At 42.2% G+C, this 23,157-nt stretch overlaps 1 protein-coding gene across 3 annotated transcripts in view; it reads left to right on the forward strand.

Annotated features, from left to right (window-relative positions):
• Window positions 1–5,054: 5,054 nt before the first annotated feature.
• LOC121281903 (plastin-3-like) overlaps window positions 5,055–23,157 on the forward strand; it is a 146,996-nt gene continuing 128,893 nt past the window's right edge. Inside the window, exon 1 of one of the 3 annotated variants that reach the window (XM_041195057.1) lies at window positions 5,055–5,184. The gene's annotated coding sequence lies outside the window, so the exon portion shown is untranslated. Of the gene's footprint in view, window positions 5,185–5,213; window positions 5,369–23,157 lie in introns of those variants that run through there. The other 2 variants (XM_041195062.1, XM_041195058.1) reach the window with 2 other exon arrangements.

Here is a 23,157-nt window from a genome sequence, read left to right on the forward strand (position 1 = left end):
AGGTGTCACATAAAATGTTACTATATAAGATAAGAGCTTATGGTATTGGGGGTAGTGCATTAGCATTGATAGAGGGTTAGCTAACCAACAGGAAACAAATGATATTGGGGATGATATATTAACATGAATAGAACACTGGCTAACTAACAGGAAACTGAGGCTTGGGATAAGTGGTCATTTTCAGAATGGCAAATGCAACTAGTGGAGTGTCACAGGGACCAATGCTGGGGCCTCAACAATTTATGATCTATATTAATGACTTAGATGAAGATACCACGTGTATTATAGCAATCATATTGTTGATGATATGAAGATAGGTAGGAAAGCAAGTTGTGAGGAGGATACAAAGAGTCTGCAAATGGATATAGATAGGTTAAATAAATGGATAAAAATTTGCCATATGGAGTATAATGTGGGAATATGTCAGGTTATCCACTTTGGCAGGAAGAATAGAAAAGCAGAATATTATTTAAATAGAGAGAGACTGCAGAATGCTGCAGTATAGAGGGATCTGGGTGTCCTTGTACATGAATCACAAACAGTCAGCATGAAAGCAAAGCAAGTAATTAGGAAGGCAAACTGAATGTTGGCCTTTAATTTAACGGGGATAGAGTGCAGAATAAAAGTAGGGAAATCTGGCTACAACTGGTGAGACCAGATTATTGTTACAGTTTTGGTCACCTTACTTAAAGAGGGACCAGTTGGAAGCAGTTCAGAGAAGGTTCACTAGACTGATTCCTGTAATGAGTGGTTTATATTGTGAGGTTGAGCAGGTTGGACCTACACTCATTGGAGTTTAGAAGAATGAGAGGTGATTTATTGAAACACATAGGGCAGAATTTTCTGCTTGTTGGGCGGGCGGGCCCGATCCAATCTCTGATGGGCGGGGAGCTGATCCCTGCCGCCTGCCGGAGAAGCGGGCCACGCCGCCATTTTACGTGGGTGGGCCAATTAAGGCCCGCCCAGTGTGACGTCAGCCAGGAAGCGCTATGCGCTTCCTGTGCGGGTGGGGGGGGGTGGAATTCCCCAAAAGCGAGAGTGCACTCTTTCGTGCATGTGCAAGAAAGAGTGCGCATCTCCCTGAAGCTAAGTGCTGCCTCAGGGAGATCGCTTACTCTTTTAAAAAGATTAAAAATAGAAAGAAAAACTCCCTAACATGTCCCAGACGGGACATGTTCATAAATTACAATAAAACTTTATTAAACATTTTAGAACTCTGCATGAAACCTCATCCCGCCGGTGGATGAGGTTTCACGCTTTCTCTATTTGCCACCAAGGCTCCTGGCTTGCCCGCCAACCTTAAGGTTGGATGGGCAGGTCCTTTAATTGTTTAAATGATCCTGTCAATGGCCTCAATTGGCCATTGACAGGGCGGCGGGCGCACAGCTGATTTTGCTGTGCCCCTGCCTTCCTGAAAATTTAAATGGGGCGGGATGACCTCAGGGGTTCTGCCCGACATCATCTCGCATCATTTTACACATCGGCAAGTAAGACCCTCTCCCTGCTCGTCGATGGCAAAATTCTGTCCAAAAGATTCTGAAGGGGCTTGATGCTAAGAAGATGTTTCCCCTCATAAGGGAATCTAAAACCTAGGGGACACCATTTCAAAACAGGTGCTCTCCCATTTAAGAGGAAGATCTTACATTTGAGATGAGGATCTTCCCACAGAGGGCCATTAGTGTTTGGAATTCTCTTCCCAAGCAAGCACTGGATGCTAGGTCATTGAATATATTCAAGGCTGATTTAGACAGATTTTTGATTGCCAAAGGAGTCAAGGGTTATTGGGCCAGATAGGAAAGTTGAGCTAATCAAATCAGCCACGATCTAATTGAATGGTGAAGCAGGCTCGAGGGACCAAATGGCCTACTCCTGCTCCTTTTTCTTATGTTCTTATGTGAATTTTTTGGGTGATGTAATGGAGGAACAATTCCAGGAATCATTTAAATTCAATATTGTGGTGTGGAAACTGAATTCTTCTGGAAAGCTAAGTTTTCCTCATTCCCAGCCATCTTGTGAAAAAAGTGCATGATTGAACCATTGAGAAATTAAAAGAGAAAACTGATATTGTAACAAGTTAATGGTGGTAAAGGCATTTCATTTACAACTTACAGGGTTATGAAAGTCCTTATAGCATGGTTTGACAGATGTGTACCAACAAATTTGACGGAAGTGGCAATTCTGCCAGTGGAGGCTAGGCAAAACTCTGAAGATTTCCAAAATTTAGGAGAAAGCAAAAACAAACAGCTTTTTGTTTCTCTTCCATGACTTGTCTGTGCCTATGTGGCTCATGGAGAATGGGTGTAGGGATGTGTGCTAATATGCTTGAGGCCTCCACGTAGGGTTGTCAACCCACCAGGATTGGTCTGGAGTTTCCAGGAATTGAAGATCAATCTCCAGGACACTGCTATGTGCAACCCTGGAGAAAAATCATCAGGGCATTTAAAAAAATGTTTTTCTTTGTCATTTTCTTTGAACGTTTTTCTTTGCCAGATATAAAAAGTATTGAAAGTGGGGAAAAAGACTCTTTGGTGATAGTCAAGCATCATCCAACTTGGTAATAAGTCTTTTTGCTTTCTAATTGATGTAGGAGGGCAATGCATCACAAGGATGTATGTTTTAGGAACATAGGAACAGGAGTAGGCCATTCAGCCTGTCAAGCCTGCTCCACCATTCAATTAGATTATGCTGAACATCTACCTCAACACTGCTTTCCTGCGCTATCTCCATATCCCCGATGTCATTAGTCTCCAGAAATCTATCAATTTCTGTTTTGAATATGCTCAATGATTGAACTTCCACAGCCCTCTGGGGTAGAGAATTCCAAGAATTCACCACTTTCTGAGTGAAGAAGTTCCTCCTCATCTCAGTTTTAAATGGCCTACCCCTTATTCTGAGAGTATGTCTCTTGGTTTTAGACTCACCAGCCAGGGGGAACATCTTATCTACACCCATACTGTCACACGCTGTAAAAATTTTGTCAGCCTCAATGAGGTCACCCCTCATTCTTCGAAACTCTAGGGAATACAGACCCAGTCTCCTCAATTTCTTCTCATAAGACAATTCCACCATCCCAGGGATTAACCTAGTGAAACTCTGTTGCAGTCTCTCTATGACAAGTATATCCGTCCTTAGATAAGGGGACCAAAACGGTGCATAATCCTCCAGGTGAAGTCTCACCAAGGCTATCTATACAACTGGAGCAAGACGTCTTTAATCCTGTATTCACATTTCCTTGTGATGAAGGCCAACATACTATTTGCCTTCCTAATTGCTTGCTGCAGCTGCATGCTAGCTTTCAGTGACTTATGAACAAGGACACCCAGGTCCCTTTGAACATCACTACTTCCCAAAATCTCACCATTTAAGAAATATTCTGCCTTTTTTTTTCTATCAATGTGAATAACTTCACACTTATTCACATTATATTCCATCTGCCATGTTCTAGCCCATTCACTTAGCCTGTCCAAGTTCTCTTGAAGCCTCCTTGCATCCTCCTCACAACTTATGTTCCCATCCAGTTTGGTGTCATCAGCAAATTTGGAAATATTACAATTGGTCCCCACATCCAAATCATTTATATAGATTGTGAACAGCTGTTAACCTAGCACTGATCCCTGCAGTACCCACTAGTAACAGCCTGCCCTCCAGAGAATGATTAATTTATTCCTTTTCTTTTCACAAACCTAAAGAAGCTTTTACAGTTTGCCTTTATGTTCCTCACTTGTTTGCATTCATATTCTCTTTTCCCTTTCTTTATCAGTTTCTTAGGCCTCCTTTACTGGGTTCGAAATTGCTCCCAATCCTCAGGCTTACCAGTTTTTTCTGGCATTCTTATAAGCCACTTCCTTTGATCCAATGCAATCTTTAAATTATTTTATTAACTACAGTTGATTTACCTTTCCCTTTATGTGCCTTTACAGCTGTTATTAATTAGCCCTTTCTCAAAACAGAACACTAAATCTAAAATAGCCCAATCCCTTGCGGGCTCATCAACATACTGCTCCAGAAACCCATCTTGCACACACTCCAGGAATTCCTCCTCCAGAGCATTAGTGCTGATTTGGTTAACCCAGTCTATGTGTAAATTGAAGTCACCCTTTATTACTCTATTACCCACATTACATACATCTCTAATTTTCTGATTTATACCACGCCCAACATTAACACTACAGTTTGGTGGCCTATAAACAACTCCTACCAATGTTTGCTGCTTCTTACCTCCACACAAACTGATTCTACATCTTGATCCTTTGATCTAAGATCCTCTCTTACTAATATACTGATCTCTGATGTGTTGGCCAACTAATAGCTGGAGTGTGGGGGTAAGTCATGTGATGAAATCCCCATGAATACATTTAATCACAGTTGGCAACCCTATTTCTGCAATGGTGGGCATCACAGAAACTGGAATGTGTGGTTGATGCAGATGAAAACATTATTATTTAAATTGTTAGTTTTCTTATGGTGTAAGGTTTTATTAGTTGTGCACACTCTAAAACGGGATTTTTTAAACTGCTTTTTTACTGGTTAACTGCTCCATTCGCCATGGCAACACCTCAACCAACCAGAGTCCACTTGCCAACCAATCAGCACTCTCCTGAATTATAAATTGTTGCTCCCTTTACATTTGGTATTCTTGTCAATGTCCTGATGAGTACAAGGCAAAAAGCTTTTACACGTCTCTTTTTTCAGCAATAGTGCTTTTTTGTTTAATTACTTTGGGACAAGCTAGTGTCTTCTTATTGAAAGAAGCAAAAACAATATGAAGTTGAATCATATTGGACACGAAACTCTGTTTCTCTCTTCACAGATGCTGCCAGGCCTGCTGAGTTTTTCCAACACTTTGTTTTTATTAAAAACAAAGTGCTTATTTGGGAAGGGTTTGAGACACACACTGGACCCCCCCAGCTGCTCACTTTCCCCAACCTGGATTTACCCTCCGCAGGTAACTCCACTGTGATAGACAGCCCTATTGACCAATCACTCTGGGGTTCTCGCCAGGCGATTGGTGAATTCGGGGGTTCGCTCTCCAATGAGCGGCGTTGGGAGGCGGGACTCCCTGTCCCGGCTTGGCCCCCGGGGGTAGCGCACGGAGCAGCATCTGGATCTCGGCGGCTCCCGGTGCGGTGTCTTCCCTTTCCCCTGTGGACTGGCAGCGGGCTGCAGACAACGCCGAGCAAAGTTGTAAGTAGCCGGGCTCCCGCTGCCTCTTTTTAAACTCTCAGCCTGAGGGTGGGTGTCGGCAGCCTTGGAGTCTGTCACCTCTGCGGAGGGTCTCTGTGCTGAGTCGGAGTGAGGCAGGAAGGAAGGAGCTGGGGATGGAGGGACCCCCTAAAGGGACGTGATGAAGAGCGCGGGATCCAGCCAGGTTTGAAGAGAAGCTCCGTGTGTGTTTGTGTCTCTGTAACTCTTGCCTCAAACTGCTGGGAAAAAGGCCAGTCCCCAACTTCCAAAATACCCTGGAATACTTTTGAGTTTAGTTGCTCACAAAAGTCGAGGCTCCCCGCCCCCCTCGGCCCACCCCCATCCCCCAGTGTCAGAAATGAGTGCATAAGGCGCCTGTGATCAGTATCTTGTCTGCCACGTATTGCAGATGAAAGTGGATTTTTCTCACCCTGAACTAAAAACAAAACATTCTGACGTTAAACTTTTTAAAATGTAAATTGAAAAACAAAATCTGGATGTTGAGCAATAATCTGGAACAAAAATCTTCACTCAGATTTGGGTTCCATTCAATCTTTCTTCTTCTCACCCTTTTTTTTAAACAAGAATTCTTACAAATTTTAAATCAAGTGTTTTCATCAATAGTTTGTTTTTGCTACTTTGGGATCTGTGAAGCTACACCTTTTGTTTTCAGCCTCGTTTGCTTTTCTTGCAGCCACCAATGTAATTATTGGGTATTTAAATGTAGTGAGTTAAGCTTGTGATTAGAGAGGAAATGGTTGAGATTCCTCTGCGGCTGATTCTCAACTACCAGTTCAAAGCCATCAGTCACAGGACAAGGAGAACTGAGGGCTGGACCTGGCATTTGCCTGCCAATGGGGCATTAACTCTTAACTGTGTGTGGTGCTTTGTGTTGAATTTAAGCAGCCCTCTCTAGGGAAACGAATAGTTGTTGGTAGATTGTAGTATTTGAATTTGGGAAGACAAGTGAGGCAGGCCAGACCATTACTCAGCTTTTTAAGTAATGCTGTTTTTGAATGGTAGCCTCTCAGAATTCTTAAGAGTTACTGTGCTTAGAAAATTGTTTTAACATAAAGTGAGGTAGCACCTTATTGTGTCCAACAGTCTCATTTTCCTGTGTAAATTGCTACTGTGTAAACTGCTGTCGGATGTTTTGCAGAGGGATATTTTGTTTAATGGTACTAATGGGGAGAGTGTGGGTTGTGATATAACTCAGCATTGCCATTACTCAAAGAGAACCAGCCATTGTTTAATGGAGATAGTGAAATTTGTTTTGTGGGGAGGAGATATATTTTGTATTGCTGGAGAAGCAGTTATAGTTCGATGTCAGGGTTAACAATCCATTCAACGGCTTCAGCTGACATCATGTGAATGGTCGAGATGCTACTAGGAATGGATTTCAGGGCACGAGTTCAGTATGTGAGCAACGGTCTGACTTGGATGGCCACAGTCATGGTTTGAATTGTTCCTCATCTTCCGCTTGTGGAGCAAGTGGCCACATTTTCCTTGGGCCGTCTAGATGACAAGCTGGGATGAAAAGGGGATAAATAGGTAACAAATGGCATTAGTGGGTTGGACTCTTGTCTCGAAGGCAGGAGATCATGGGTTTGCATCCCACACTGAAGCTTAAGCACACAATTTGGCTTCAGCACCTGTGAGGGGCTGCTTTATTATCAGAGGTGATGTGTTTCAGATGAGTTGTTAAGTTGAAGTTCTGTCTGTTAAAGATCTTGTGCACTATCCAAACATTCTCATTTTTGATCAGAGAAGTGGAGTTCCCTGGCTAACTCAATTCCCTGAATCGCTGTTCCCAAATTAACCATTTGTTGAGCAATTAGTCTGGAGGGAACCTTGCATGGGGTTGCCAATTTGGTTGGACTTAACCTGTTAAGGTTCTACCACATGACCTGCCTCTAACTACCACCCCCCCAACCCCATGCCTGTATTAACAGTGCCAATCCCATACGAGTTTGCAAAGCGAGCAGGTTCTTCATTACCTGATTTGATGAATCAAGACTGCCAATCAAACTGTAGATTTACTATATGTCCAGTGTTTTTGTAACTAATAAACAAAAGCGTTCAAAGGAAATGGAAAAAGAAAACAAGCATTTCTATTAATGGTCCTGTCATTTACTTTTCCCCTGGGTTTCTTGCTGCGGCTCAGGCGATTGATGTTTAAATCCTGGAGACCTGCATGGAATTCTAGAGTGTTGGCAACCCTAATGATTAGCAACCTGGAGTTTGCTTCAAAATAAGCTTTAAATGTCAAGTATTTGGGGCTGCCTTAAAAGTTGTGGTAAAGAATTATGTAAATATGATTTTAAAAATGAATCAGAGAGGAGGTTTGATCATAATCTTGGTTAAAATGAAAGCAAAATACTGTGGATGCTGGAAATCTGAAAAACAAAAAATGCTGGAAAAAGTCAGCAGGTCTGGCAGCATCTGTGGAGAGAGAAACAGTTACTGTTTCGAGTCTGTATGACTCTTCAGAGCTAAAGAGAAGTAGAAATGTGATGATATTCTGTTTGAGGGGGTGGAGCAGAATAGAAGGTCAGGGATAGGTGGGAGCTAAGGAGAGATTGACAAAGATGTCATGGGCACAAGACAAAGGGAGTGTTAATGGCAGTGGTAAAGAATAAAGAAGATGCTGAGAGTTGCATAAAAGTAAGAGAGCAAAATGTGTTAATAGCTGAACAAGGGTCACTGCTTTGTGAAAGCACAACATAGAAACTAGTAACAGCTGGCTTTGGGGGTGCGAGGGGAGGTTGGGGAAAAAGGATAGTCTCCTTTACACTGGGGAGACTAAATGCAGGCTGGGTGACCACTGTGTGGAACACCTTCGCTCAGACCGCAAGCATGACCCAGACCTTCCTGTTGCTTGCCATTTCAGCACACCATCTTTCTCTCAATGCCCACATGTCTGTCCTTGGCCTGCTGCAATGTTCCAGTGAAGCCCAATGCAAACTGGAGGAACAGCACCTCAGCTTCTGATTAGACACTTTACAGCCTTCCGGACTTAACATTGAGTTCAACAACTTCAGACCATGAACTCTCTCCTCCACCCCCACCCCTTTTTTAATCCAATTGTTTTTTTAATTTTAATTTTAGTTATTTATTCATTTTTAAAATCCTTTTTTCTCAACCCCCCCCCCACCCCCTTACAGGGCCATCTGTCACTGGTTTCTATGTTGTGCTTTCACAGAGCGCTGATCCTTGTTCTGCTATTAGCACATTCTGCTCTTATTTTTATGTCACTCTCAGCACTATTACACTTCACCACTCTTGTTAACACTCCCTTTGTTCTGTGTCCATGACGTCTTTGTTACTCTCTCTTTAGCTCCCACCTATCTCTGACCTTATATCTTGCTCCATCTCCTCTTAAACAGTATAAAATCCATCATATTTCTGCTTCTCTTCATCCCTGAAGAGTTATATGGACTTGAAACGTTAACTCTGTTTCTCTCTCCACAGATGCTGCCAGACCTGCTGAGTTTTTCCAGCATTTTTAGTTTTTATTCTTGTTTAAGATCAATGATAGTGGTAACTACAGTTTTTCCATGTATCTAAAACATTCTTGCATAACTCAATTCTTGCATAGCTGCATTCTTGCAGTTGACAAGTGATCTCATATTCTGTTTGGCCTAACCTGGTGTTCAGCAACAACGTGCATTTATATCAGTAGCAGATGCTTTGACAAGTGGCACTCGAACCTAGGCAAGAGTGAGGGGACGGGAGATGATTAGGACTTAGTGCATTAAGGGATATGAAGAGCTGAGTTACAGACAAGTTGGTGTATGTGAAGGAGTGATGAGCTTTGGAGGAATATAGAGGTGCTGAAAGTATTTGACTGTGGAAGGGTGGGGAAGGTGTGGAGTAGGTGTTGTGTGGAAGGTGAGTTGAAGGGCAGCCTCTGCAATGATTTGGGGTTGGTTCAGCTCAACTGAGCAGCAAGGGAGGAGGATGGAGTCAGCAGCTAGTGTTTTGCAGGGGTCAAAACAATGACTCAATCTTGTCCTGGTATTCAGTTGGAGGATATTGTAGCTCATCCTGACTGAACATCATGTCGGCTTTCTGACAGCACAGCTCTGATTATGGGGGTGAAATAGGTTGCTAAGGCTGTGAACTGTTAGGTTTAGTCTGAGTGAACAATTTGTAAGCGGGATGAAATTGGGAAATTGGTGCAAAGTCTCCAGCAATAATCAGTGTTAAACTACAGGAAGTAATTGTCGCTTCACAAATTGATGGTGGACAGGTGCAGAATCTAAGATGGGGGAAGAGTTTGATCTGGGTATCACACACATATATGGATGCTGCCCCTGTACTTATGTATGTTGTTGAGTGACAGTGCAGAGTTTATGAAGTGAAGAAGGGTCAGGACTTTTGGGCACACCCTGGAGGTCATTCTATGGATTTGGCAAAAGGTATTTTTTTATGTTGGGGCATGTCAAGAGTAGCATATTGTGAGGCTGTGGCATGGAGACCACAGGTAAAGGCTGTGGAAGGGACTGATGTGGCCAAATGTTGCAGATGCTGTGTATTGCAGTTTTAATCACAGCATGTTTCTGAGTGAGAAAGTTGCTCCTTTTTATATATTTTTAAAAAAGTCACCCTTTGCACTATTGGTGGGGGGAGTTGTGGAGGAATTGAGATTGATCCACCTCAGTAATTAATCAACTACTTGCCCTAGTCGAATGCACATCATGAGGGTGTGGGTGCCTGTACGAGTTGGGAAACCTGTGGCCCTGACAGATTACACCCTTTTTTTTAAACTATGCATCATAAGATGATGCAAATTAGGCTCAGTAACAGGTTTCAACAATTTATTCTCATTTTAATGACATTGACAGACTGGTTTGGTTTGCAAAGTTTTTTAATTCTTTGCTGTCACATGCACCTACCCTTGTGAGGGTTTCTGATAGACCCTTTGGCTTTGTCCATTGAAACAAAGTACACATTTAAAAAAAAAACTGAAGAAGTTCTTTTGAAGTGTAGTCAGTGTTACAGGGAAATTCAGCAGCCAAATTGCACACAGTTAGATCCACATACAATAAAAAGATATATAGCCAATCTGTTCTAGTAGGACAAATATTCAGCAAGACGCCTTTGCTCCTCTTTGAATAGTGCAATGGACGTGAGAGGGTAAATCATTCCTTGGTTTATCATCTCATCTGAAAGGTGAGTGAGAGGGTAAATCATTCCTTGGTTTATCATCTCATCTGAAAGGTGACCCCTCTGACAGTGCAGCACTCCCTCAGCCTAAATTGTGTGTTCAACCTCTGGAGTGGGGTTTGAATCCTTAACCTCCTTGCTATGTTACTTTTGCTTGATATAAAAAAAGCTTAAAATACCAGAGTGATCTGACCTGTTTTCCACACAAGCTATTTCATATGTGCCTAGCATTGAAGACAAGGTCAATTTTTTTTTATTTGTTCGTGGGATGTAGGAGTCAGTGGATAGCGCAGCATTTATTACCCATCCCTAATTGCCCTTGTTAAAAGGGCATTTTTAAGAGTTAACTGCATTACTGTGGGTCTGGTGTTGTATGTAGGCCAGACCAGGTAAGGACAGCAGATTTCCTTCTCTAAAGGGCATTAGTGAACTAGATGGGTGTTTTTATGAAAACCAACAATGATTTCATGGTCATCATTAGACTTTTAATTCCAGATATTTTTTTGAATTCAAATTCCACCATCTGCTGTGGTGGGATTCGAACCCAGGTCCCCAGAGCATTACCCTGGGTTCCTGGATTACCAGTCCAGTGACAATGCCACTACGCCACTGCCTCCCCTGCTAATGTAAATTTGTTTCTAAATATTCATAGAACTCAGTTGTTGCTTGGTCCTCATGTGCTGCGTGCAAACTGAATTAATCATTTCTTTTAATCTTACACATTGTGGATGGCTCCAGTTTGTTTTTGAAAAGCCTTTCTTTCCTGTAACAATTTAGATTGCATTAAATGTGTACAGTTGGATCCGTGCATTGTTGTACAATAATGCTCCTTTGTTAATTAGATGCTTGGTGTCTGGTGTGGCTGCAATTCTATGTGCTACTTACTAATGTTCTGAATTGGAGGGCGGATCTGCATTGCATTCTGATGTACTCGGTGTATTCTAATTTTCTGAAATATCAGTTTGGCCTGTTACAAGGAATGATTTACGCCACTGTCCCAGGTCTGTGGAAATAACAAGAACAAATACCTGGAAAAACTCAGCAGGTCTGGCAGATCGGCAGAGAAGAGTACAGTTGACGTTTCAAGTCCTCATGACCCTTCAACAGAACAAGAAGTTCAGTCCCGTTGTCCTTTGATGTTTTACCTAATGATGGTGCTGTTAATTGAATGTTTTCAACTTGACTATTCGCATTGGGCTGTATTAAAGTATTTCAAGTCATGCTTAATTTACTTATTTATAGCTGTTGTTTGTGCGTTTCACAGTTTTGATAAATGAGAAGTTTGAATTATGTCCACTCTGCCTGATACGAAATAAGTACTTTATGAAACAGTTGTTACTCTGAATTTGTTGTGCGCTGTACATTTCCAGTTGACTAGTTTAGCTACTGTGTTAGACAGAGGGATGAAAGGGGACCTTTGTTTAAATATACGTAGCAGTTAATCTGTAACTCTATACATTTACTTCAATTTGCTGCACTTCAAGCAGGACTGTTTCTAAGGAGCAGCTACCTCTTTATCATCCTCCAATTAGACTGCAAATTATACATGTTCTATTGGACATACATTTTGTAAAATGTATAAATTATGCACGTTCGATCTTCTGTGTCCTAACTGTGGTTTAAATTTTAAACTTGCAATTTTGAGCAGTGACTAATATTGTGTTCAGGCTACACCCTCCTCACTTTTCTAGGATGTCTTTTGGGTTGGTGTGGCAAATATTCAGACTGCTAGCAAACAACTGTGTGTGTTTTTTCATCTCGCACTGCTCTGGTAGAAAAACTTCGCAAGGTATTTGACAGGCAGGTAATCGAAAGAAAATGGGCACAGGGCCAAAAGTGGAGATTTACAGAGGAGCGGCCAATAATTTGGCAAAAGAGAGAGGTTTTATGCAGGGCTTTAAGGGAGGAGAAGTTGAAGGAGAGAGAGAGGGAATTCCAGCGTGTGGTGCCTTGGGGGCTGATAGCATGGCCACTGATGGTGAATGAAGTGAGGAGAGATGCACGAGGCCAGAGTCAGAGGAATGGAGAGTTCTAGAGATTTCTGTGAGAGGAAGCAACTAAGATAGGAAGGGATTGAGGTCATGAAGAGCAGGAATGGGAATTCAAGTTTTTAGGTGTTGAGGGACTGGGTGACGTTTTAGATCAATGGGAATGAATGATGAAGAAGTGGACTTGGTTTGGGGGAAGGTACAGACTGTAAACATATTTTCATACATACGAGCATGCAAATTAGGAGCAGAAGTAGGTCATTCAGCCCCTGCAGCCTGCTCCACCATTCAATAAGTAACCTGACTTTGGCCTCAACTCCACATTGACTCCTTGTTAGTCAAGAATCATTCTACCTCTGCCTTAAAAAGTATTCATTGACCCTGCCTCCATGGCTTTCTGGGGAAGAGAGTTCCAAAGATTCATGACCGTCAGAGAGAAAATTTCTCCTCATCTCTGTCTTAAATGGGAGACCCCTTATTTTTAAGCTGCAGAACACTGGATGCATTGAAGTTTAGAGGGTGGAGGATGGGAGACTGGCCAGGAAAGTATAGGAACTGTCGAATTACGAGGTGACAAATGTATGAATGAGGGTTGCAGCTAATATTATACTGGTGAAAGTAGGCAGTCTTTGTGATGAAGAAATGAGATGAGCCGCTCAACTTAAGGTCAAGTTCAACACTGAGGTTGTGAACCACCTTTTACCAAATTATAAGCAATTTGGGTTGTCCAGTGAACTCCAGGTGGCATGGTTGAAATTTCTGCAGTTGATGTCTGACCAAATGATGATGTCCTCCCAATTCTTTTTAAAAATGTTGCCCTGTGCTTGTGTTGTGCAGATGAGAAGGTTCCAGATCCAAACTCCCCATTGACCTGACTCTAGCTCTGATGGCTGTGATTGGCCTCAACCTGCATGATTGTTGCGGAAGGGAAAGGCATCAGCTGTCTTCTTCCTGGACAGTACACGTTTTGTTATCACCAGAGGACAGGTTCAACTGGGAGAGCTGTGTGGTCAAATAAAAGAAAGACTTCCAACTGAGGATGCCCAACAGCACTTTACAACGAATGAAGTAGTTTTGAAGTGTCGTCACGGTTCTAATATAGGAAACGTGGCAGCCAATTTGTGCACAGTAGGATCCTACAAACAAATGAAATAAATGATCAGATAATTAGTTTTAGTAATGTTGGTTGTGGGATAAACATTGGCTAGGACTGGAGAAGCCACACCCCTGGTCTTCTTACAGGAGCATGAGATCTTCTAAGGTCCGCCTGAGGAGGCAGACAGAACCTTAGTTTAATGTCTCATCCAAAAGACTCTACTGCAGTACTTAGGGAGTGCTGCAGTAATCTAGTGTTAAGCTAGGTTTTGTGCTTCAGACTCTGATTTGGGACTCGACTCACATCCTGCTGACTTGGAGGTGTGAATGCTACCATTGGATCACAGCTAACACCTAAATGTCCCTAAAATGGGTTACTGGGAGTTTCTGGATTTGAGGAACTGTTGGCCACATTTTGAAAATAACTGTACAAATACTTGAACAAAACAGATGCTCTTCTTCAAAAATTGGCTGGCAACTTCCTCTGGTTTAACATACTACAGATGAATTTTGGAATGTTTGTATTAAGTTAAGCTTGGAATAAGATTCTGACTGCAGCTATTTTTTTAACTTCTAATGACTGAGTTAAAGAATCTTCCACAATCTCTTAACATGGCAAATCTCCTTCACTGTTTTTGTCACCACCTGTCTGAGTTGAGAGTAACATGTGTCTGTGTTGGTTGGTACCTCTTCGCTCCTACAGTTTCCCTACACTGTGAATGTCCAGCCAAAGTACTTGGGAGAATAACAAAGAGCTAAAGAAAGATTTGTATCTATGTGATGCCTCTTGCAACCTCAAGATGTTCCTCATCCTCTTAGTCGATGCATAATCTCCACAGTCAGTGTGAAGAGAACCACAGCTAGAAACTAGATGTAAAATGCTTTTTAATAACTCCACATATAAAGAAAAAGAAAAGCTTGTTTTTATATTGTGCCTTTTGCAATCTTGGGACATCTCAAAGCACTTGACAGCCAAATATGTGCTTTCGTTGTTTGATCACTGTACTAATGTAGGGACCGTGGCACCTAATTGGTGCATAGAATGCTCCAACAAACTGCAAGTTAAAGTGCACAGATATCTATTTTAGGTGGTGTTTGGAGAAAGCTCCTTAGGACATTTAGCCTCCAGTAAATTGATTCTGAGACTAAAGGAGGTTGCTGTGGGGGAATGAAGAAAATAGTTGGGTTCGTTGTGATGTTTTGCTGAAACAAATTCTCTCCACCACCTGTTTCTTTTTAAAAAAAAGACTTGGATTCACATTGTGCTTTTCAGGACCACCAGCCATCTCAAAGTTTTTCAGCCCGTGATGCACTTTTGAAGTGTAGTCACTGTTGTAATGTTTGCATATGAAAAGCTCCCACAAACAGTGCTGTGATGATGACCAAATTATTTGTTTTTGTGAGGTCGATTGAGGGATAAATATTGGCCAGGACACTGGGGATAACTCCTCTGCTCTTCATCCAAAGAGTCCCATGGGATCGTTTACATCCACCCGAGCAGGCCAATGGGGACTTGGTTTAACGTCTCATCTGAAAGATGGCACCTCCAATGGTGCAATAATCCCTCAACACTGCACTGGAGTATCTGTCTTGATTTTCTGTGCTTAAGCCCAAGTTGAGCAAAAGGCTTGAACATTGTTTCTTCTCCCTCCAGTTACACCCTCTCATTCCAGTTTGTGAAAAGTCCATAGTATCCACAAATCGATCTTAAGTGGGAATGTAATATGTCATAAAACAGAGCACACTTTATTCCTTGTGACACAACTGCAAGTACAATTAAAGGAACGGCCTTGAAATTTGACTCTGGGATATGTGAAAGGAAGCCTTGTGTAAATAGCTCAGATTTCCCTCTGAACTCCTCCACTGTATGTCGGGCAATGCATGAGCTGGTGTGGATTTCAACCAGAGCGAAGATCTGACACAAAAAATTCCAACCAAAGAGCTATTCACACCTAGAGCAGCTTCTGTCTTTGGATGTCCTTGTCTCGTCACAGAATCACACAGTGCAGAAGAGTCTGCAACCGCAGATGAGAAACACCTGACCTATCTACCTAATCCTATTTACCAGCTTTTGTTCCATAGCCTTGAATGTTATGACGTGCCAAGTGCTCATCCAGGTACTTTTTAAAGGATGTGAAGCAACCCGCCTCCACCATCCTCCCAGGCAGTGCATTCCAGACCGTCACCGCCCTCTGGGTAAAAAGGCTTTTCCTCACATCCCTCCCTAAACCTCCTGCCCCTCACCTTGAACTTCTGTTCCATCGTGATTGACCCTTCAACTAAGGGGAACAGCTGCTCCCTATCCACCCTGTCCATGCCCCTCATAATCTTGTACACCTCGATCAGTGCAATAGAATTGTTGTAATAGAATTCTCAAACATATGCTTCAAGCAGTATGATTTTGTTCTTTGTCTTCTCCAGAATGATCTGGATGCAGCCCAGAAATTGCAGAGCTCAGTTGGTGGCTGGGGGATATGGATTGGAAAATTCAAATGTAATTTTTGCTCATGCATTCAAACATACATTTCCTTAACATGGGAGGTGACTTAAGTTGGAATCTCATTTGCATGTGTTTTGATTCAAAGTGTTACTTTTAAGATTCAATATTGGCTTGAAGTAAGGTTGTCACTGATTTGCCAGTGGTGTAACAACAAAATCAGTGCTTGTTATCACATATGTGACGACCTTTGACCTGGAAGCAGTACAGTAAGCAAAATTTGTAAATCTTTAAAATGTCCAAGGAATCTATAATTGTTTAAAAAATGTTTAGAAAGGACTTCTAAAGAGATTTTTTATTCATTCATGGGATGTGGGCATCGCAGGCTAGGCCAGCATTTATTGCCCATCCCTAATTGCCCTTGAGAACTGAGTTGCTTGCTAGGCTATTTCAGAGGGCATTTAAGGGTCAACCACATTCCTGTGGATCTGGAGTCACATGTAGGCCAGGTAAGGACGGCAGATTTCCTTCCCTAAAGGACTTGAATGAACCATTGGGTTTTTACAACTATCGGTTGGAAAGGGATCAATTATAATCTTCTTGACTAATAAGAAATATTGGTCCATGTGACTTGATGACCCTTGACCTGGAAGCAGTACTACTAGGAAGGAAGTTAAGGAAGAAGCTTTATGGCTGGCAGACACAAAGGAGCGCTGCAGACACAAAAGAGAGCTGCAAGCAGAGGAGCTGGATGGTAAAAGTGATCAGTGCACAGATGCGGACTCAAAGAAAGCAGACAGAAACAGAAAGAGGAACACAGAATTCTTATAAGGAGAAGGAGCAAATCACTCTTGTGGAAGAGGTCAGTCTTTCTGTTTGGCAGAAAATGAGACAGGAGCTCTTGGACACCCTGCGTGAGCTGGCTAAAAATGTCTGAACCTGGAAAGCTGTGTGAATAACTCGAAGACACTAAAGAGCTGGGTGTTTTCCCTGAAGTGGCCGAACCGTGAACTGGAGTGTAATTGGTTGGACCTGAGGGAGAGAGGTTCCATAGAAGTGTGCCTTTCTAATGATAATCATTCCCCTGAAACTTGAAGGTGAAAGCCGTTGTCGGATAGGACTCCTGACCTACTGTGTAAAAGTTGACTTTTGTCAACGTGTGTCGCCAAGACCACTGCCTCACTAGTGTGTGCTGTGTTCCTGCCAAACCTGTCTTTTAACATGGTATCACGAAGGAATTGCAGGTACACAGCCCAGTTCAAAGTTAAAAATCAGAGCAGACTAATAATTGTGAAGCAGCTAGAGAGTGCAAGATATCGGGGAAGAACGCTAGAGACTGGAGAAAGCTCTCTACACAGCTTAGGCAAATGCTGAAGAATAAATGTGCAAACAGTGGAAACCTAGCATGTGGCTGCAGTTGGAAAATGAAGTTGCAAAATAGGTCAATGAAAATCCCCAGATTGGACTCTCAGTTCCTAGACAATCTATCTAAATTTTCACCCTGAAACAAGAAAATTAAGCATTGCAGATTTCAAAGTCAGCTGTCATGATGTACCTGGTTAATGATGAGAAAGGATTTTGTACTGCGACGGATGACTAAGATTTCACAGCATCTCCCAGCAGAACATGATGACAGGCTTAACATATTTCAGCAGTTTATAATCAAACATCGACAAAAGAACAGGTACAGTTTGGCCTGTATTGGGAACATGAAGGAGACTCCCGTGAATTTTGACATGGCAGCTGGTCAAACAGTAAGCCAAGTTGGAGGGAAAACAGTGTTAATGAAGACAACTGGTGATGAGAAAAACGGAATGAAATTGTATACATTATATATGTTTTTTATGAATTTGATGAATTTAATGTACACAAATTCATGTCTATCCCCATGGAGGTTATTTATTTATAAATAATTCAGTAATAAAAATACTTTTTAGCTCCTCGTGTTACATTTGGGGGTCGGGTTGGCAGTTTCTGACTCGTACCCTCAAATCATACAAATCATACCTTTCAACCAATGCCCCAGACTCTGCCATCACCATCTCTCTTGGTATGCCCTGTCCCACCAGCAGCATAGACACCTTAGCGGTGGTGGCGCAGTGATATACAGTCAGGAGGGAGTGGTCCTGGGAATACTCAACATTGACTCCAGATTCCATGAAATCTCATGGCTTGAGATCAAACATGGGTAAGGAAACCTTCTGCTGATTACCACCTACTGCCATCCCTCAGTTGACATATCAGTACCCCTCCACAATGAAAAAGCATTGTGAATAGCAAGGGTGCAGAATATACTCTGGGTGGGAGACTTCAATGTCCATCACCATGAGTGGCTTGGTAGCACCACTTTTGACTAGAAGTCCTGAAGGATATGAAGGAAATTTATCTGTAGTGCTGTTGACTTGCATTGCAGAGCTAGCCTTGCTGTTCCAGCACAGCTGCAATACTGGCAGCGACCCAACAATGTGGAAAATTGTGAGGTATGTCCTGTCCAAAAAAAGAAGGATGACAGATCCATTGAGGCCAATTACTGCCCCATCAGTTTATTCTCAATTGTCAGCAGTGTGATGGATGTGATGGCATCAACAGTGCCCTCAAACAGCACTTCTCACCAATAACCTAGCCATTGTTCCAGTTGTCCCAGACCTCATTGCAGATCAAAGGCTGGGAGTTCTGTGGTGTGTAACTTGCCTCCCAACTCTCCAAAGCCTTTACACCATCTACAAGGCACAAGTCAGGAACGTGATGGAATGCTCTCTCCTTGCCTGGATGAGTGCAGCTCCAACGACACTCAAGAAGCTTGATACCATCCAGGACAAAGCAACCCACTTGCTTGAAGCCCCATCCACCACCTTGAACAGTTACTCTGCACCACTGGTGCAGAATGGCTGTAGTTTGCACCATTTAAAAGATGTATTGTGGCAAGTTGCCAAGCCTCCTTTGACAACAACTTCCAACCCGTCACCTCTACCACTGTGAAGGGCAGGAACAGTGGGTGCTCAGGAACACCATCTGCAGATTGCCCTCCAAATCACTCACCGTCTTTTCTTGGAAGTCTATCGCTGTTCCTTCATTATCACTATCACTGGGTCAAAATCTTGGAATTCCCTCCCTAACAACACTCTGGTGGTCACCATGTGGACTGCAGCGGTTCAAGAATGTGGCTCAGTATCACCTTCTCAAGCACAGCTGGGATGTGCAGTAAATGCCAGCAATGCCCACATCCCATGAATAAAAAAAAACTTGTTTCACCTTGAAGCAGTCTGAAATTTGAAATGTGAATTTATGTAACATGATGTGGGGAAGGAAGAGCACAGTACACTTGGGTTTGTTTTCCCTAGAGTGAAAAGTTACTGCCTACTAGCAAGAGAAGTCTCCACAACCTTGCAATGGTCTGACATCACAAGAAGCTGATGGGATATTCAATAAAAATAATCTAAAGCTTGTCAATTTAGTAAAATGCTGTATGGAGATGGGAAGAAATAACCATGGGAAATGTATTTGTTGCTATCAATTGCATTCCATGTGCACTTGTGATGTCAGTGTCTCTGAATTATCTTTTCGGCCCCTTGCAGGCCACACCATCAAACTTGAGATGATTGGAAGCTGCTTGGCATGTTTGTATCCAACTGTGTTAGCTTGGTTCCTTTAAGTAGAATGCTTACCTTTTTGAGTTAAAAGGCATTGTGCTTAAACTCCACTTCAAGACTTGAGCAGGTAATCTCGGCTGACACAGTACAGCACTGGAGCAATATTGCATAGTTGGAGGTGCACTCATTTGGATGAGACATGTTCAGATAGACGTGTAAAATGTCACAACACTGTTTGCAGAAGAGCAGGAGGGCTGGTGTTTTGCCATATATTCTTCCAAACAACAGCAAAACCGTGTGATCTGCTCACTGGCACTTTGCTAAATGCAAACTGACTGCCATGCTTGTCTCCATCAATCATTGCACTATGCATAGGAGCAGGAGTAACCCCCATGACATTTCAAGACTGCTCCACCATTCGGTAAGATCGTGACAGAACTTCCATCTCAATTCCACTTTCCTGCCCTATCTCCATATCCTTCAATTTCCTTAGTGCCAGAATAACCAATGATTTCAATCTTGAATATACTGATTGACCACAGTACTCTGGGGTAGAGAATTCCAAAGATTCACAACCCTCTGAATGAAGAAGTTTCTCATCAATCCAAAATGGCCAGCCTCTTATCCTGAAACTATGACCATTTATTTCTAGACACTCCAGGTGGGGAAAACAGCCTTGGCATCTAAACCGTCAAGCCCCTCAGGCTTCCATGCATTTCAAAGGGTTCACTCGTTCTTCTAAACTACAGTGAATGTAGATACAATCTACTCAATCTCTCCTCATAGGGAAGCCCCCTTATTCCAGGAATCAATCTTGTGAAGCTTTGTTGCATCCTTCCTAAGGCAGGTATGTACTTCTTTAGGTAAGGTGACCAAAACTGTCCACAGTGCTTCCGGTGTGGTCTCCAAAATTCTGTAATTGCAGCAAGATTTCCTTACTCTTGTATTCCAATCCCCTTGCAATAAAGGCTAACTATCTTTGTAGTTGCGTATTGTAGCTATTTGTTAACTTTGTTTTGTGTACAAGGACAGCCAAATCTCCCTGAACACCAATATTTAATAGTTCTCACCGTTTAAAAAAAAAGTTGGTATTTTTCCTATTAATAGCTACATAAATGAATAACTTCCCATTTCCCCACAATATACTCCATCTGCTCCCACCTTGCCCAGTCATTTAATTAGTCTACAATCCCTCTACAGCCTTTTTCCGTCGTCCTCACTTTGCTACCTACATCTGTGTTATCAGCAAACTCAGTCCCCTCACCTAAGTCATTGATACATACTGAATATAGCTGAGGCCCAAGCATACGAACAAGGAGCAGAAGTAGGCCATTCGGCCCCTCGAACCTGCTCCTCCATTCAGTAAGATCATGGCTGATCTGTTTGTGTTTTGAATTCCACATTCCCATCTACCCCATTAACCTTTGATTCCTTTGCCTAACAAGAATCTATCTATCTTTACCTTAAAAATATTCGATGACCCCACCTTTGGAGGCAGTGAGTTCCAAAGTTGTGCAACCCTCTGAGAGCAAAAAACCTACTTGTTTCTGTCCTAAAAGGGAAACACTTAATAATTTTAAAACAGTGCCCCCGAGTTCTGGACTCACCCATAAGAGGAAACATCCTTTCCATGTCCGCCTTGTCAATACTGTTCAGGATACTTCAATCAAGTCACCCACACTTACCTCCAATGAAAACAAGCCCAGTCTGTCTAATCTTTCCTCGTAAGTCAACCCACTCATTCCAGGTATCAATCTAGTAAACCTCCTCTGTACCGCCTCCAACTCATTTACAAGCTTCCTTAAATAAGGAGACCAACACTGCACACACTATTCGAGATGTGGTCTCACCAATACCCTGTATAACTGAAGCATCCCTTACTTTTATGTTCAATTTCTCTTGTAATAAAGGATAGTATTCCATTAGCCTTCTTAATTACTTGCTGTACCTGCATACTAACTTTTTGTGACTCATGCACTATAACACCTAGGTCCCTCTGCACCTCGGAATTCTGCAGCCGTTCTCTATTTAAATAATACTCTTTTTTTTATCCTTCCTGCAAAGTGAACAACTTCACATTTTCCTACATTGTACTCCATCTGCCAGATCTTTGCCCACTCACTCAACCTATCTATATCCATCCACAACTTCCTTATGTCCTCTTCACAACATACTTTCCGACTAACTTTGTGTCATCTGCAAATTTAGCTATCATGCCTTTATTCCCCTGATCTAAGTCATTGATATAAATTGTAAAAAATTGAGGTCCCGGCACATTCCCCTGCAGGACTCCACTCATCACATCCTGCCAATCAGAAAAAGACCTATTTATGCATTCTCTCTGTTTTCTGCCAGCCAGCCAATCTTCTGTCCATGCTATTATGTTACCCACTACACTGAGCTTTTATTTTCCACAATAACCTTTGATGTGACACCTTATCAAATGCCTTCTGGAAAACCAAGTACAGTACTCCCCATTATCCACAGCACATGTTACTTCTTCAATGAACTCCAATAAATTGCTTAAACATGATTTCCCTTTCACAAAACCATGTTGACTCTTCCTGTTTACTTTGAGTTTCTCTCAGTGACCAGCTATAACCTCCTTAATGACTGATTCTAACATCTTCCCCATGACAGACGTCAAGCTAACTGACCTATAGTTTCCTGTTTTCTGCCTCCCTCCCTTCTTGAATAGAGGGGCTATATTTGTTCCTTTCCAGTCTGATGGAACCTTTCCAGAATCTAGCAAATTTTGGAAAATTAACACCAATACGTCGACTACATCATTAGCCACCTCTTAAGACCCTAGGGTAAAGTCTATCAGGACCCAGAGACCATAAGACATAGGAGCAGAAATTAGGTCATTCGGCCCATCAAGTCTGCTCTTCAGTCATGGCTGATAAGTTTCTCAACCCCATTCTCCTGCCTTCTCCCCGATAAGACCATAAGACATAGGAGCAGAAATTAAATTAGAGACTTGTTAGCCTACAGCTCCATCAGTTTGCTCAGTACCATTTCCCTAGTGATTATAATTTTACCAAGTTGCCCCCACCCTTCCACCTCCTGACTTACAGCTATTACTGGAATGTTTTTTGTATCCTCTATAGTGAAGACAGAAGCAAAATATTTGTTCAGTTTATCCACCATTTCCTTATTATCTACTGTTAGCTCCCCATTCTCACTCTCAGTTTCTCCTGATTAACCTTTTCGTCATTGCAGTTCTTTATATTCTGTCCTGCCACTCATCTTTGCGCAGTAAATGCTGGCCCAGCCAGCGAAGCCCACATCCCATGAATGAATAAAAAAGTTATGTGCTTTTTCCTTGAGTTTGATCCTTATGGCACTCCTTTATAGTTACACCCTGTCATTTCCTATTCTCCGCTTTCTGTCCATTACCAAATCTTCAATCCTTTCTAATATATTATGCCCAACCCCATAAACCCTAACGTTGTTTGACCATTTCTTGTGTGGCATGTTATCGAATGCCTCCAGACAATCAAATACACTACATTTACTGTTTTATCTACCCTGCTGGTTTCACCCTCAAAAAAAACTTCGAACAGGTTTGGCAAACAGGATTTCTCTTTCATAAAACCATTTTGACTCCGCTCTAATCAGATTACAAAATCAATTGGTTATGAGCACAGCCTGAAGTCATGATAAGGTAACATGTAGATGCAAGCTCTTTGCC

Source organism: Carcharodon carcharias, chromosome 9 (genome assembly GCF_017639515.1).
Source record: "Carcharodon carcharias isolate sCarCar2 chromosome 9, sCarCar2.pri, whole genome shotgun sequence".
NCBI classification, from domain to species: Eukaryota; Metazoa; Chordata; class Chondrichthyes; order Lamniformes; family Lamnidae; genus Carcharodon; species Carcharodon carcharias.